This window comes from Vipera ursinii, assembly GCF_947247035.1.
Source record: "Vipera ursinii genome assembly, chromosome: 6".
In the NCBI taxonomy this organism is placed as follows: Eukaryota; Metazoa; Chordata; class Lepidosauria; order Squamata; family Viperidae; genus Vipera; species Vipera ursinii.
The window spans coordinates 45,967,372-45,980,956 of record NC_139515.1 but is presented as its reverse complement, the minus strand read 5'-3'; the positions used below and the strand labels follow the sequence as shown (position 1 = coordinate 45,980,956).

At 39.3% G+C, this 13,585-nt stretch overlaps 1 long non-coding RNA gene across 1 annotated transcript in view; it reads right to left on the bottom strand.

Annotated features, from left to right (window-relative positions):
* Positions 1-3,561: 3,561 nt before the first annotated feature.
* LOC310642319 overlaps positions 3,562-13,585 on the bottom strand; it is a 345,606-nt gene continuing 335,582 nt past the window's right edge. The window contains exon 2 of the long non-coding RNA XR_014492888.1: positions 3,562-3,716. This is a non-coding gene — a long non-coding RNA (uncharacterized lncRNA). The remainder of the gene's footprint in view (positions 3,717-13,585) is intronic.

Below are 13,585 nucleotides of genomic sequence, written 5' to 3'. Positions count from 1 at the left end.
ATTACCAAGGCATTATAAATTAACATTACATGTGATCTTGTGTCTATCTCTCTTAATACAGCCTAGGACTGTGTTGGCTTTTCTGGCAGCTGCAGCACACTCCTGGTTCATATTTTAAGTGATTGTCCACTGGGATACCAAGATCTCTCTCTCATTCCTCACATTTTGGATTCTCAGTACTAGTGGGAGACCTCCAAAGAATGGCAGAGCTGATGGACATGTGGGAAGCATCCAGAGAAAGAAATATTTGGGAAATATTAAAAAACCAGAATATATTTCTCCAAAGGATTTTAAAGGCAGAAAACCCCCCCCCACACACACATACACAAGTCTCTATGCCCCAGACAGAAACGAGGAAATGCAGATGTGATAATCTTGTCAGAAAGATTGTAGTCAGGAAGCTGGGATTAGAAAAAAAAAATATCCCTAGAATCAACAATCCCTGATACCAAAAATCCAACAATCATTAGCCCCAGACCCAGGGAAGCAGGGTATGATCTTGAGGACATAATAGGATTAACCCACCACCATCAGAATACCAAAAGGGCACACTCAGACTCAGGTAAAAGTACATGACACAGGAAATATAAAGCCTCAAACAGGAACAGGAAACAACCTCAAGAGGCCCAGAAGGTATAAAACCCACCACTCTGCTCCATGTGCTCACTCTTTTCTTCCAGAGCCATCTTTCTGTCTGGCTCTCCTCTTCAATAAACTACAATCTTCTTTCTAAAGCAGTCTCCATGTTATCTATTCCCAGCTTGGACTGGACACTGATGAATATTTTTTTTTCCTTCAACAGACACTTCTCATAAATGGCAAAGAAATTGGAATTAGTAAAAATCTCCTCCAGAAAAGAAGTTACCACCAACTTCAGTAACTCCTTTTGTCTGCTTTGACATTGTCACAGAGTGTACAAGTAACAGAAGCACTTATCATGTAGATGCTGATAGTGATGCTCCATAATGAACCCTGAGACAGGGAAGTCTGGCCTTTACTTTTCCAGTAAATGCCTATTATTCCTGATTTTTTTCAAAATATACTTTGTGAAATCCATATCACTACTAGTATCCAGTTTTATACTTCATAAAAATAAATAAATAAATAACATTATCATTATCTTAAAAAAATTCCCTTTTGGCTATTGAAAAGACTAAATCTTAGTCTTTCATGAAACTTAAAGGTATGCTATGAACCGTTACAGATGAAATATGAACTACAGCTGGACTACTGTTTAATTTTTCCTCTCCCTTAACTGTTTTCTGACAGCAACCATTCTACCAGGCTGTAGCTGAGAAAGAAATAAGAAGTTCCAGACTCCTATTTCACTTCTGTGAATAGGGATTTTATTTTCTATCTCAAACATACCCTGATCAGAGAAGCTCGTTCTACAGATATGCTCACTTCTCATTAAACTGGCTCACATGAATACATCTGCTTACATGAATAGTTACTTGCAAGAGAAATGCCCATGGCCACTGATATTATCACCAGGGTTTTTGAAATGCAAAGCAGTTGCAAAAGCACAATGAGACATACACAACCAGAGTTTGTGCCCTTGAAAAAGTTATTTAAGTGGGCAGATCTTTAGCAAAGAAAAGGTTAAAAAAAATTTCCCATCTTTCTAGGCTGGTTCATTTTGCTTAATTTTAAATCACTCTATTGAATTATTAAACAAGCAGAAAAACACAATAAAATAAAATCAGATAAGGTGTGTAGAGTAGATCAGCATTAATAAATATAATATGGATAGTCCTCGACTTACAATCATTCACTTAGTGACCAGGGTTACAACAGCACTGAAAAAAGGGACTTAGGACCAGTTTTTACACTTACAACCATTGCATCATCCTCATGGTCAAATGGTCACAATTCATACGCTTGGCAACTGACTCATATTTATGACAGCTGCAGTGTCCTGGAATCATACAATCAACTTTTGCAGCCTTCTGACAAGTTGAGTCAATGAGGAAGCCAGGTTTCACTTAACAGTCATGTTACTAAATTAACAACTGCAATGGTTCACTTAGCAACTGTGGCAGGAAAGGCCTAAAATGGGACAAAACTCACTTAACAGTTGTCTTGCTTAGCAACAGAAATTCTGGCTTTAATTGTAAGTCGAGGACTGCTGGTTCTTAAACTGACACCAGTATCAGAAATACTGTTCTATAAATGTGACTTTTTATTATTTGGAGAACCTAATATTTAGTTGACAAATAAAACACAGTAACAGTTACCCCTTCCTTCATATACTGTATTATCTTTAGGTTACTATTAGACAAAGAATGCTATATATTTCATGAAACCGTGTAGTGCCAATTGCAGTACAGAGAAGTATATAAACCTGGTAAATAAAACTGAATAACACATTAAAGCACATAGCTGTTGCAAACATGGATATATATGACTCTTTCAGGCTTTTTAAAAACAAAACCTCATTGACCATCCAGAAATCTTCAGTTAATTTAAGGAAAAGGACACGCTTAACCGAACTAATGAGTTAAAAGACAGTCTCCCCACCCCTGTTGAACAGGAATAAGCTCTTTTGCAGTTTTTTTTGTTTAGCCTATTGAAATTCATCCTGAGAATGTTGCAGCCTGACCATGAAATAGAGATCAATGGGGTAGCAAGTTAATTGATATATTTTGTCTGCTATGCTAGTATACACTAAATCTCTAGAGATCAACACAGTTGTATGGCTTCTTTTAAAAGTCTACCTATACTACAAGTCAGCAACCAATTAGTGGCTTTACTTCAAATCAGGCTTGATATATAGTTGGTTTCAGATGGTGCACTTTTAACCTTCTTTGTTCCATACTTTAGCAAAGTTATGATGCTGCAGGGACAGTAACAGCTCTCAGCAATTTCTCTAGCCAAGTAGAGACCTGTAACCATATACATTCTTCCCTTAATAATCTTCCATTCTGAAAGAGTTCAATGGAACTGCATCTACATGGAGGGAAGTGTGTAGTGGGGTGCCCTAGAATCATGTTCTGGGCCCAGTGTTCTCAACAACTTCATCAATGATTTGGATGCGGGGATAGACATGGAATTCATCAAATTTGCAGATGACTCCAAGCTGGCAGGAATAGCCAACACTCCAGAAGATAGGCTTAAGATACAGAAGGATCTTGACAGACTTGAACATTAGGCACTATCTAACAAAATGAAATTCAGTGGTGAAAAAAGTAAGGTTCTATATTTAGGCAAGAAAAACCAAATGCACAGATATAGTATAGGTGAGATTTAAGGTGCTGGTACTTACCTTTAAAGCCCTACATGGCCTAGGCCCGGGATATTTGCAGGACCGTCTGTTGCCGGAAACGACCTCCCATTGCCCAGTATGCTCACACAGAGAGGGCCTCCTCAGGGTGCTGTCGGCTAGACAATGTCAGCTGGTGACCCCCAGGGGGAGGGCCTTCTCGGTGGGAGCGCCAGCCCTATGGAACCAACTTCCCCTTGAGCTCCGGATGGCCCCGGATCTCCGGTACTTTCGCCGCAGCCTTAAAACATTCCTTTTCCATCAGGCTGACCTGGACTGATGACAGGGATTTTAAAATGTTTTTTAATTTTTAATTTTTAATTTATTTTATTGGGGCTGTTAATTTAATTCTTTTTAACTTTTGTATTGCTGTATTTTATTGTTGTTAGCTGCCCTGAGTCCTTCGGGAGATAGGGCGGCATATAAGTCCCAAAAATAAATAAAATAAAAGAGCCTTGGTGGAGCAGTGGGCTAATGCCTCCTTAAGTAACACCAGCTGCCCGCAATTAGTGCAGGTTCGAGTACCACAAGGCTCAAGGTTGACTCAGCCTTCCATCCTTCTGAGGTAGGTAAAATGAGGACCCAGATTGTTGGGGGCAATAAGCTGACTTTGTAAAAATGCTGCTTGGGGGACCCGAAAGCCCTAATAAGCAGGCATATACATAGTATGAAGGCTATTGCTAAGCACATTGATTTGTGCTTCTTAGATTGTAAGCTGCCCTGAGTCTTCGGAGAAGGGCGAGATAATAAATAAATAAATAAATGAAGGGTGGGATAATAAATAAATAAATAAATAAATAAATAAATAAATAAATAAATAAATAAATAAATAGGCCAGGGGTGTCAAACTGCTGGCCTACGGGACGGACGTGTCATCCGGAAGCCATGCCCACCCCATTGCCGGCAATCGAAAAACAGTTCTGATACATCTCACTATGTTATGTGACATTGTGAGTTTGACATGTCTGATATAGGTGGTACCTTGCTCAATAGTAGCAACTGTGAGAGGAATCTAGGAGTCCTAGTGGACAATTACTTAAATATGAGCCAGCAGTGTGCTGCAGCTGCCAAAAAACCCAACACAGTGCTAGGCTGCATTAACAGAGGGACAGAATCAAGATCATGTGAAGTGTTAATACCACTTGATAATGCCTTGGTAAGACCACACTTGGAATACTGCATCCAGTTTTGATCACCATGATTTTAAAAAGACGTTGAGACTCTGGAAAGAGTGCAGAGAATAGCAACAGAGATGATTGGGGGACTGGAGGCTAGAACATATAAGGAACGGTTGCTGGAATTGGGTATGTCTAGTTTAATGAAGAGAAGGTTAAGGGTGATATGATAGCAGTGTTCCAATATCTCAGGAGTTGCCACAAAGAAGAGGGAGTAAAGCTATTCTCCAAAGCACCTGAAGGCAAGACAAGAAACAATGGATGGAAACTAACTAAAGAAAGAAGCAGCCAAGATCTAAGGAGAAATTTCATGACAGTTAGAACAATTAACAATGGAATAACCTGCCTCCAGAAGTGGTGAATGCTCCAACACTTTTTAAGAAGACACCGGACAGCCATTTGTCTGAAATGGTATAAGGTTTCCTGCCTGAGCAGGGGGGTTGGACTAGATGGCCTCCAAGGTTCCTTCCAACTTTATTATTATTGATCATCGCACAGTTAGCCAAATGTTCAGACTGGATATGGCAGTTTTGTCTACCTATCGAGTCCTTACTAAGGACCTGGGATAGGCAGATGTGGATGTTTGATGGTATTATGTTGTTGTTGTTAGCTGCGAAGTCGTGTCCGACCCATCGCGACCCTATGGACAACATTCCTCCAGGCCTTCCTGTCCTCTACCATCTTCTGGAGTCCATTTAAGCTCACGCCTACTGCTTCAGTGACTCCATCCAGCCACCTCATTCTCTGTCGTCCCCTTCTTCTATTGCCCTAGATCTTCCCCAGCATTAGGCTCTTCTCCAGGGAGTCCTTCCTTCTCATTAGGTGGCCAAAGTACTTGAGTTTTAGCTTCAGGATCTGGCCTTCTAAAGAGCAGTCAGGATTGATCTCCTCTAGGACTGACCGGTTTGATCGCCTTGCAGTCCAAGGGACTCGCAGGAGTCTTCTCCAGCACCACAGTTCAAAGGCCTCAATTCTTTGGCGCTCAGCCTTTCTTATGGTCCAACTTTCACTACCATACATTGCAACTGGAAAGACCATAGCCTTGACTATACGCACTTTTGTTGACAGGGTGATGTCTCTGCTTTTTAGTGTGCTGTCTAGATTTGCCATGGCTTTCCTCCCCAGGAGCAAGCGTCTTTTAATTTCTTGGCTACAGTCCCCATCTGCAGTGATCTTGGAGCCCAGGAAAATAAAATCTGTCACTACCTCCATTTCTTCCCCATCTATTTGCCAGGAATTGAGAGGGCCAGATGCCATGATCTTGGTTTTCTTAATGTTAAGTTTCAACCCAAGTTTTGCACTCTCCTTCTTCTTCTGCAACAAGAGGCTCTTTAGTTCTTCTTCACTTTCTGCCATTAGAGTGGTATCATCTGCGTATCTTAGGTTGTTGATATTTCTTCCGGCAATCTTAATTCCAACTTTTGATTCATCTAGCCCTGCCTTTCTCATGATGTGCTCTGCATATAAGTTAAATAGGCAGGGCGACAGTATACAGCCTTGCCGGACTCCTTTCCCAATTTTGAACCAATCAGTGGTTCCGTGTCCAGTTCTCACTGTTGCTTCTTGACCCGCATATAGGTTTCTCAAGAGCCCAATAAGATGGTCTGGTACTCCCATCTCTTTAAGAACTTGCCACAGTTTGTTATGATCCACACAATCAAAGGCTTTAGCATAGTCAATGAAGCAGAAGTAGATGTTTTTCTGGAACTCCCTAGCTTTCTCCATGATCCAGCGTATGTTGGCAATTTGATCTCTAGTTCCTCTGCCTCTTCGAAATCCTGCCTGCACTTCTGGTAGTTCTCGATCCACATACTGCTGAAGTCTAGCTTGTAGGATTTTAAGCATGACTTTACTAGCATGAGAAATGAGTGCAATGGTGCGATAGTTTGAACATTCTTTGGCACTGCCTTTCTTAGGAATTGGAATGTAAACTGATCTTTTCCAATCCTGTGGCCACTGTTGAGTTTTCCAAATTTGCTGGCAAATTGAGTGTAGCACTTTTACTGCATTGTCTTTTAAGATTTTGAATAGCTCAGCTGGAATACTGTCACCTCCACTAGCTTTGTTGTTGCTCAGCTTTTCTAAGGCCCACTTCACTTCACATTCTAGGATGTCTGGCTCGAGGTCAGTGACCACCTCATTGTGATTATCAGGGACGTTAAGCTCATTCTTGTATAGTTCTTCTGTGTAATTTTGCCACCTCTTCTTAATCTCTTCTGCCTCTGTTAGGTCCCTGCCATTTTGGTCCTTTATCATGCCCATTTTTGCATTAAACGTTCCCTTCATTTCTCCAATTTTCTTGAAAAGATCTCTGGTCCTCCCTATTCTATTGTTTTCTTCTATTTCTTTGCACTGTTCATTTAAGAAGGCATTCTTATCTCTTCTAGCTATTCTCTGGAATTCTGCATTCAATTGGGTGTATCTTTCTTTTTCTCCCTTGCCTTTCGCTTCCCTCCTTTCCTCAGCTATTTGCAAAGCTTCCTCAGACAGCCATTTTGCTTTCTTGCATTTCTTTTTCTTTGGGATGGTTTTGGTTGCTACCTGTTGTACAATGTCACGAACCTCTGTCCATAGTTCTTCAGGCACTCTGTCTATCAGATCTAATTCCTTAAATCTATTTGTCACCTCTACTGTATATTCAACAGGGATATGATTTAATTCATACCTGACTGGCCTAGTGCTTTTCCCTACTTTCTTCAGTTTAAGCCTAAACTTTGCAAGGAGAAGCTCATGGTCTGAGCCACAGTCAGCTCCTGGTCTTGTTTTTACTGACTGTATAGAGCTTCTCCATCTTTGGCTGCAGAGCATATAGTCAATCTGATTTCTGTGTTGACCATCTGGTGATGTCCATGTGTAGAGCCGTCTCTTGGGTTGTTGGAAAAGAGTGTTTGCTATGACCATCGTATTCTCTTGACAGAATTCTATCAGCCTGTGCCCTGCTTCATTTTGCACTCCAAGGCCAAACTTGCCTGTTATTCCAGTTATCTTTTGGCTTCCTACTTTAGCATTCCAATCCCCCATGATGATAAGAACATCATTTTTTGGTGTTAGTTCTATAAGGTGCTGTAGTGCTTCATAGAACTGGTCAATTTCATCCTCTTCAGCACTGGTGGTTGGGGCATAGACTTGGACTACTGTGATATTGAATGGTTTGCCTTGGATTCGAACTGAGATCATTCTGTCATTTTGAGGATTGTATCCCAGTATTGCTTTTCCTACTCTTTTATTGACTATGAAGGCTACTCCATTTCTTCTGAAGGATTCTTGCCCACAGTAGTATACCTGATGGTCATCTGAATTAAATTCACCCATTCCTGTCCATTTTAGTTCGCTGATACCTAAGATGTCAATGTTCAGTCTTGTCATCTCTTGTTTGACCACGTCCAGTTTTCCTTGATTCATGGATCTTACATTCCAGGTTCCTATGGAGAAAAAATCTTTACAGCATCGGACTTTCCTTTCACCACCAGACACATCCACAGCTGAGCGTCCTTTCGGCTTTGGCCCAGTCGCTTCATTCTTTCTGGCGCTACTAGTACTAGCCCTCTGCTCTTCCCCAGTAGCATATTGGACGCCTTCCGACCTGAGGGGCTCATCTTCCAGCGTCATATCGTTTTGCCTTTTGGTACTGTCCATAGGGTTTTCATGGCAAAGATACTGGAGTGGGTTGCCATTTCCTTCTCCAGTGGATCACGTTTTGTCAGAACTCTCTGCTATGACCTGTCCGTCTTGGGTGGCCCTGCACGGCATAGCTCATAGCTTCATTGAATTACGCAAGCCCCTTCGCCACGACAAGGCAGTAATCCATGAAGGGGGATGGTATTATAGATGTTATTATATCGCAGGATGGAAGCAGTTCCTAGTAAAGCCACCTTTTGCAATTGACTAATGGTGAATTTGTCAATGCCAATGGTGTTCAAGTGGTGCTCCAGTTGTTTTGGGATTATTTTATTTATTTTTATTTTAATTCTATTTATATCCCGCCCTTCTCCGAAGACTCAGGGCGGCTTACAATTTAAGCACAAACCAATGTGCTTAGCAATAGCCTTCATTCTATGTATATGCCTGCTTTATTAGGGCTTTTGGGGGGGGGGCAAGCGGCATTATTACAAAGTCAGCTTATTTCCCCCAACAATCTGGGTCCTCATTTTACCTACCTCGGAAGGATGGAAGGCTGAGTCAACCTTGAGCCTGGTGGGACTCGAAACTGCACTAATTGCAGGCAGCTGGTGTTACTTAAGGAGGCATTAGCCCACTGCTCCACCAAGGCTATTACTATTGGTACTACCCTTCCTTGCCTTTGCCACAGTCTTTCTATTTCTATTTGTAGGTCTTTGTATTTTGTTATCTTCTCCAGTTCTTTCTCATCTATTCTGCTGTCTCCAGGCACTGCCATGTCCATTATCCAGACTTTTTTGTCTTTCTTATCAACAATTGTTAAGTTCGGGGTGTTATGTTACAGGTGCTTGTCTGTTTGAATTGTGAAGTCCCAGAGCAGTTTAACTTTATCATTTTCTATGACTTTCTCTATTTTATGATCCCACCAGTTCTTGCTTACTGGCAAATGATATTTGTTGCAGATCTTCCAATGCACCATTGTTGCTACTTTGTCATGCTGCTGCTTGTAGTCAATCTGTGCGATCTTCTTGCAGCAGCTTACCAGGTGGTCCACTGTTTCTTCAGCTTCTTTGCATAGGCAGCACTTACTGTCTGTTGCTGTCTTCTCAATTTTGACTTTGTATGCATTTGTCCTTAAGGCTTGGTCTTAGTCCCTCAACCTCTTTCTTCAATTTTCCTGCTCTTAGCCATTGCAGGTCTTGTTATTATCTGCTTTCCCAGCTATTTTTTTTAATGTACTGGCCATGTAATGCTTATTGTTCCCATGCCTCTATTCTGTTCTTCATTTGGTCTTTCTTGTAGGCCAGTTTGGTCTCTCCAGTAGTCAGTAAGCCTTCCTGATATACTAATTTCAGTGCATCTTCATCGTTGTCCTTCAGATATTTTTCCAAAGCCATTTTTTCTTCTTCAACCATCTGATGCACTTGCAGCATTCCACATCCACCTATTTGCCTTGGTAAATAGAGTCTGTCAATGTCACTGCATGGATGAAGGGCATGATTCATTATCATTGTCCAGAAGCTGTGAATGCTCCAACACTGGAAGTATTTAAGAAGAGACAGGACAGCCATTTGTCTGAAATGGTATAGGATTTCCTGCCTGACTAGATGACCTCCAAGGTCCCTTCAAACTTTTATTATTATTATTATTATTATTATTATTATTATTATTATTATTATTATTATTATTATTATTATTATTATTACTACTTTCTGTATTGCCATTCAGAATAACAGAGTTGGAAGCGACGTTGGAGGTCTTCTAGTCCAACCGCCTGCTCAAGCAGGAAACCCTATACTGTTTTAAACAAATGGTTGTCCAATCTCTTCTTAAAAGCCACCAGTGATGAAGCACCCACAATGTCTGGAGACAAGCTGTTCCACTGGTTACTTGTTCTAACTGTCAAGAAATTTCTCCTTAGTTCAAGGTTGGTTCTCCCCATTTCTTTCCATTTCAGATATTTAGTGAAATCCACTCATTATTTATGTCTTAACCAATTTCCAAGCACCTTTTTTAACCTACTAATTTTTTCAGCACCCTGACTAAGAATCATGATGCATATTATTTTAATTACAGAATTTGCTCATAGTTCTATTCCTTCGCTTGGAGTAAATGCATGAACTAAAGAAACAGATCAAAGCCCCTTTCAATCCCACCAAATTTAGAAAGGGGGACCAGCTGAGCATTAGTTAATTAATACAAAAATGTAGTTTGATCTTAAGACATCCTTGTTTCCCTTCCAATAACATGCCATGAGGTTTCATTAGATTTTATCTTTAATCATCTCTTTTTTTGCCTCCACTCCTTTTCTCATTATTCCATTCCCTTTATTGTATAGTCTCATTCTTTTTATAGTAATCTTTGAATCCTGTTTTGCAAACTCCATAATTTAGGAAGGTGTGGTCTACTGGCTTATTATGGATCTAGCCCCATTTCTCTACAATAGTATCAAGAGCACACTGTCAAGTTTGACAAAAGAATTAATAGTTTTTTATAGCACCATTTTCACAAAGTTTAACATACTTACTTTATACTTTATACTCTTCCCAGACCCCACATACAAGCCAACACTATGTCTGCTCTAATAAAGTTTCAAACCATAGCTGTAGCCTCTGCCTACAAAAACATTACTTATACCTAATTTAGGAGGGACTAGGGACATATATTCTTCCTTAAACTGCCACATCTGACTTCTATGGACCAAATCACACAAGACAGAGGAATTCATTATATTGTTTCTTGTGCTTTAGGTCTTGGTACACAACTATAAATAGCAAATGGATCTAAGTCTGGAGTTACTAGTAAACTCCATCTTTTTTCTTAAATAAATCTTAAATCTCCTTTCTTAAACCCCTGAAATATTTTTTTTAAAGTCTCAGAGAAACTCAGTTGAAATTATTGTAGGTTTGAAGATTGGCTCTCTGTCCAATTTTGCATTCGTATCCTAACTGCAGATATCTTGTGTAATTGGCTCTAGTTAATGAAACTTGTATTCCCAATGAAATGAAAAGTACATGACTTAAAGTTTTCTCAGTCCTCCTCTAAAGACATTACTTTCTGGAAGATTGGTGAATATTTCTCAGATTACTGAGCTATGCAAAATATTGTTAGGTAGAGAAATTATTATTCCCAATGCTTTTTTAGAGGAGTCAAATTTCTAGAATTATATTTAGCAGGTTTTTGTTTTAAGCTTACCCTCAGTCCACTTTTATATTCCTGGCAAATACCCCTTTGGTCTGCCTTTTTTTAATGTTACTTATATTTTCTCTCCAAAAGCTACAGTGGGTTGCAACCACTCCAAAATTCCCAGATGTCTATTTGTGTGAAAGAAATGGGGGTGTCCATGGACAGGAATTAGATCAAGATAGTATCTGTGACTTTATGATCAATACTTTCTCTTTCTCAAAGCATGTTATGTGTGCTAGACACTTATTTTAAAAGAGTGGGCTCAGACCTGAGTTGTGCAGTTGTGAATGCCATCCCAATTTAATTCGTCCCACCACAACCTATGGATTGAAAGATATGCATGCTGTTTGCAACAAGGGAAATCTGCAAAGCTGAATTTTTCCCACTGATCCAAAGGGCAATAACCAAAAACATTCTGTGAGGAATATTAGCACCAAGAGAAATTGAGCCATTCAATATTTTACTAGACAGACAGAACAGGCATATCAATACTAGTTTGCATAAGTTTGATTAGCATACACCTAACATTGATGTTTATTGTTCTAATTTGTTTTTAGTTGGGGATACTTTCCTCATCATTGGCTTCCAGTATTTAATGGTGCTATATGTTTGGTGGCTGATGTGAATGTCTCCATACAACAATTCTTTTTAAAAGCAGTATCGCATTGTTTGAGAGAAAATCGGTATTAACATCAATATGGTGATAGAAGATAAATGGGCTATTTTTTCCAGGAGTGATTTAAAATATGATAAATTTTAGTTTAAAATATGACAAATTTTGTTCCCAAAATGACAAGCTCATGAAACTCCCTCTCGAGCACAAGCAAACTGAATTATCAATCAATAGGGTGTCTCTTGAAATGGGCTTCTTCTATAGCTCTGCTTCAAGTTCCAGCCTCATTTGTCAAGTGTCAGTGATATGCAGAGAACCCAGAGCTTGCTGGGTGCCATTCTAGCTGAAAATCTATACACACTGTGAACTTAAATAAATCTACCTAATAAAATAGCTTGCATTATTAGAAATAAGCTAAAATCAATATTCCTTTGAATTAATTTTTATTCTTTGGAACATTTCCGAGAGGTGGCAGGCATACAGCTTATTTTAATGTTTGAATATATGTCACCATATATAAAGGCAGTTTTTTTAAAAAAACACAAAGTGAGCCTCAGCAGGGACTAGAGCTTAAAAATGTTCTGATATATTACTATTATATCCAGTGCTTTTTTTGTAAAAGAAAAAGGTGCCGGAACTCACACATGTCATCCAACCTGCCTTGCCTACCCTACAAGGTTCCATCCAAAAAAGGTGCCGGAACTCCATTCTGAGCATTCTATGACAAAAAAAGCCCTGATTATATCAAAGAGAGAATTAGCTAACATTCAGATATATGTCTGCTTTAGTCAGTATACTGACAAAGGTATTACGGTTGTAGAGATTAGGGTTGTCATAACCTGGGATGTGTGGTTCATTTAATTCTGATTTTCCACTGCCCATTTCTTAAGCAGATTTTAGCAGATTTATGGCTTAATTTTAGTGAACTATCCATACACAAATTCACTGGTCTTGTTAGGAGAATTGGGAATGCTCATTATTTTTGTACAAGAAAGCCAGGATTCTTTGTTTTTCCTTTCTTCTCACATACTCATTGCCATTTGGGGCTCTCTGGCACTGTTTCTTTTTTGGAATTATTTCATGAATATAGGAAATGTTGCCAAGAAGCAGCAGTTCACAGTCAGCTTAAACAGTTTCAGAAATCAGTTGGACTCTCTTCTTACTAGCATTATTCCTAGATGGACACCTAGGTTTTTTTTTTAAAAAAATCACCAATGTGCTTCCAGCGGGATCTATGAGAATATTCATATAAATTCCCAATAATAAAGTTACTGCTGGAGTAACTGATGGACTTGGGACTGAAAGCTACTTCTTAGCCTATTATCAATCAATTCAGTACAACAATCTGTATGAGAATGCTGCTGAATGCCAAGCACTCTATATAAGCATATATAGATTTAGGGTATACTAACCATATTTCTATTTACATTGTAAAAAGATCTACTGTTCAAGAATGTTATATTTCCCCTGCATCTTCCATAATTACTTGCTGAACAGAATTATGAAATGAATGCAGACTCTGCAGGACATTCAGAATTATTTTGCTTTGCAGAATATGTTTCCAAAACAGATACTTTATAATAATTATTTAGTGGTTGGAAAAGTATGATCAAAAGACATTCTCTTCAACTTTTCAAATCAGCCTGGGTAAGCAATTTTAAGGAAAAGCATTCAGCAAGTACAGGTGTTTTGAATAATTGCTTTACTGCCTTTTAGCCAATTGATACCTAA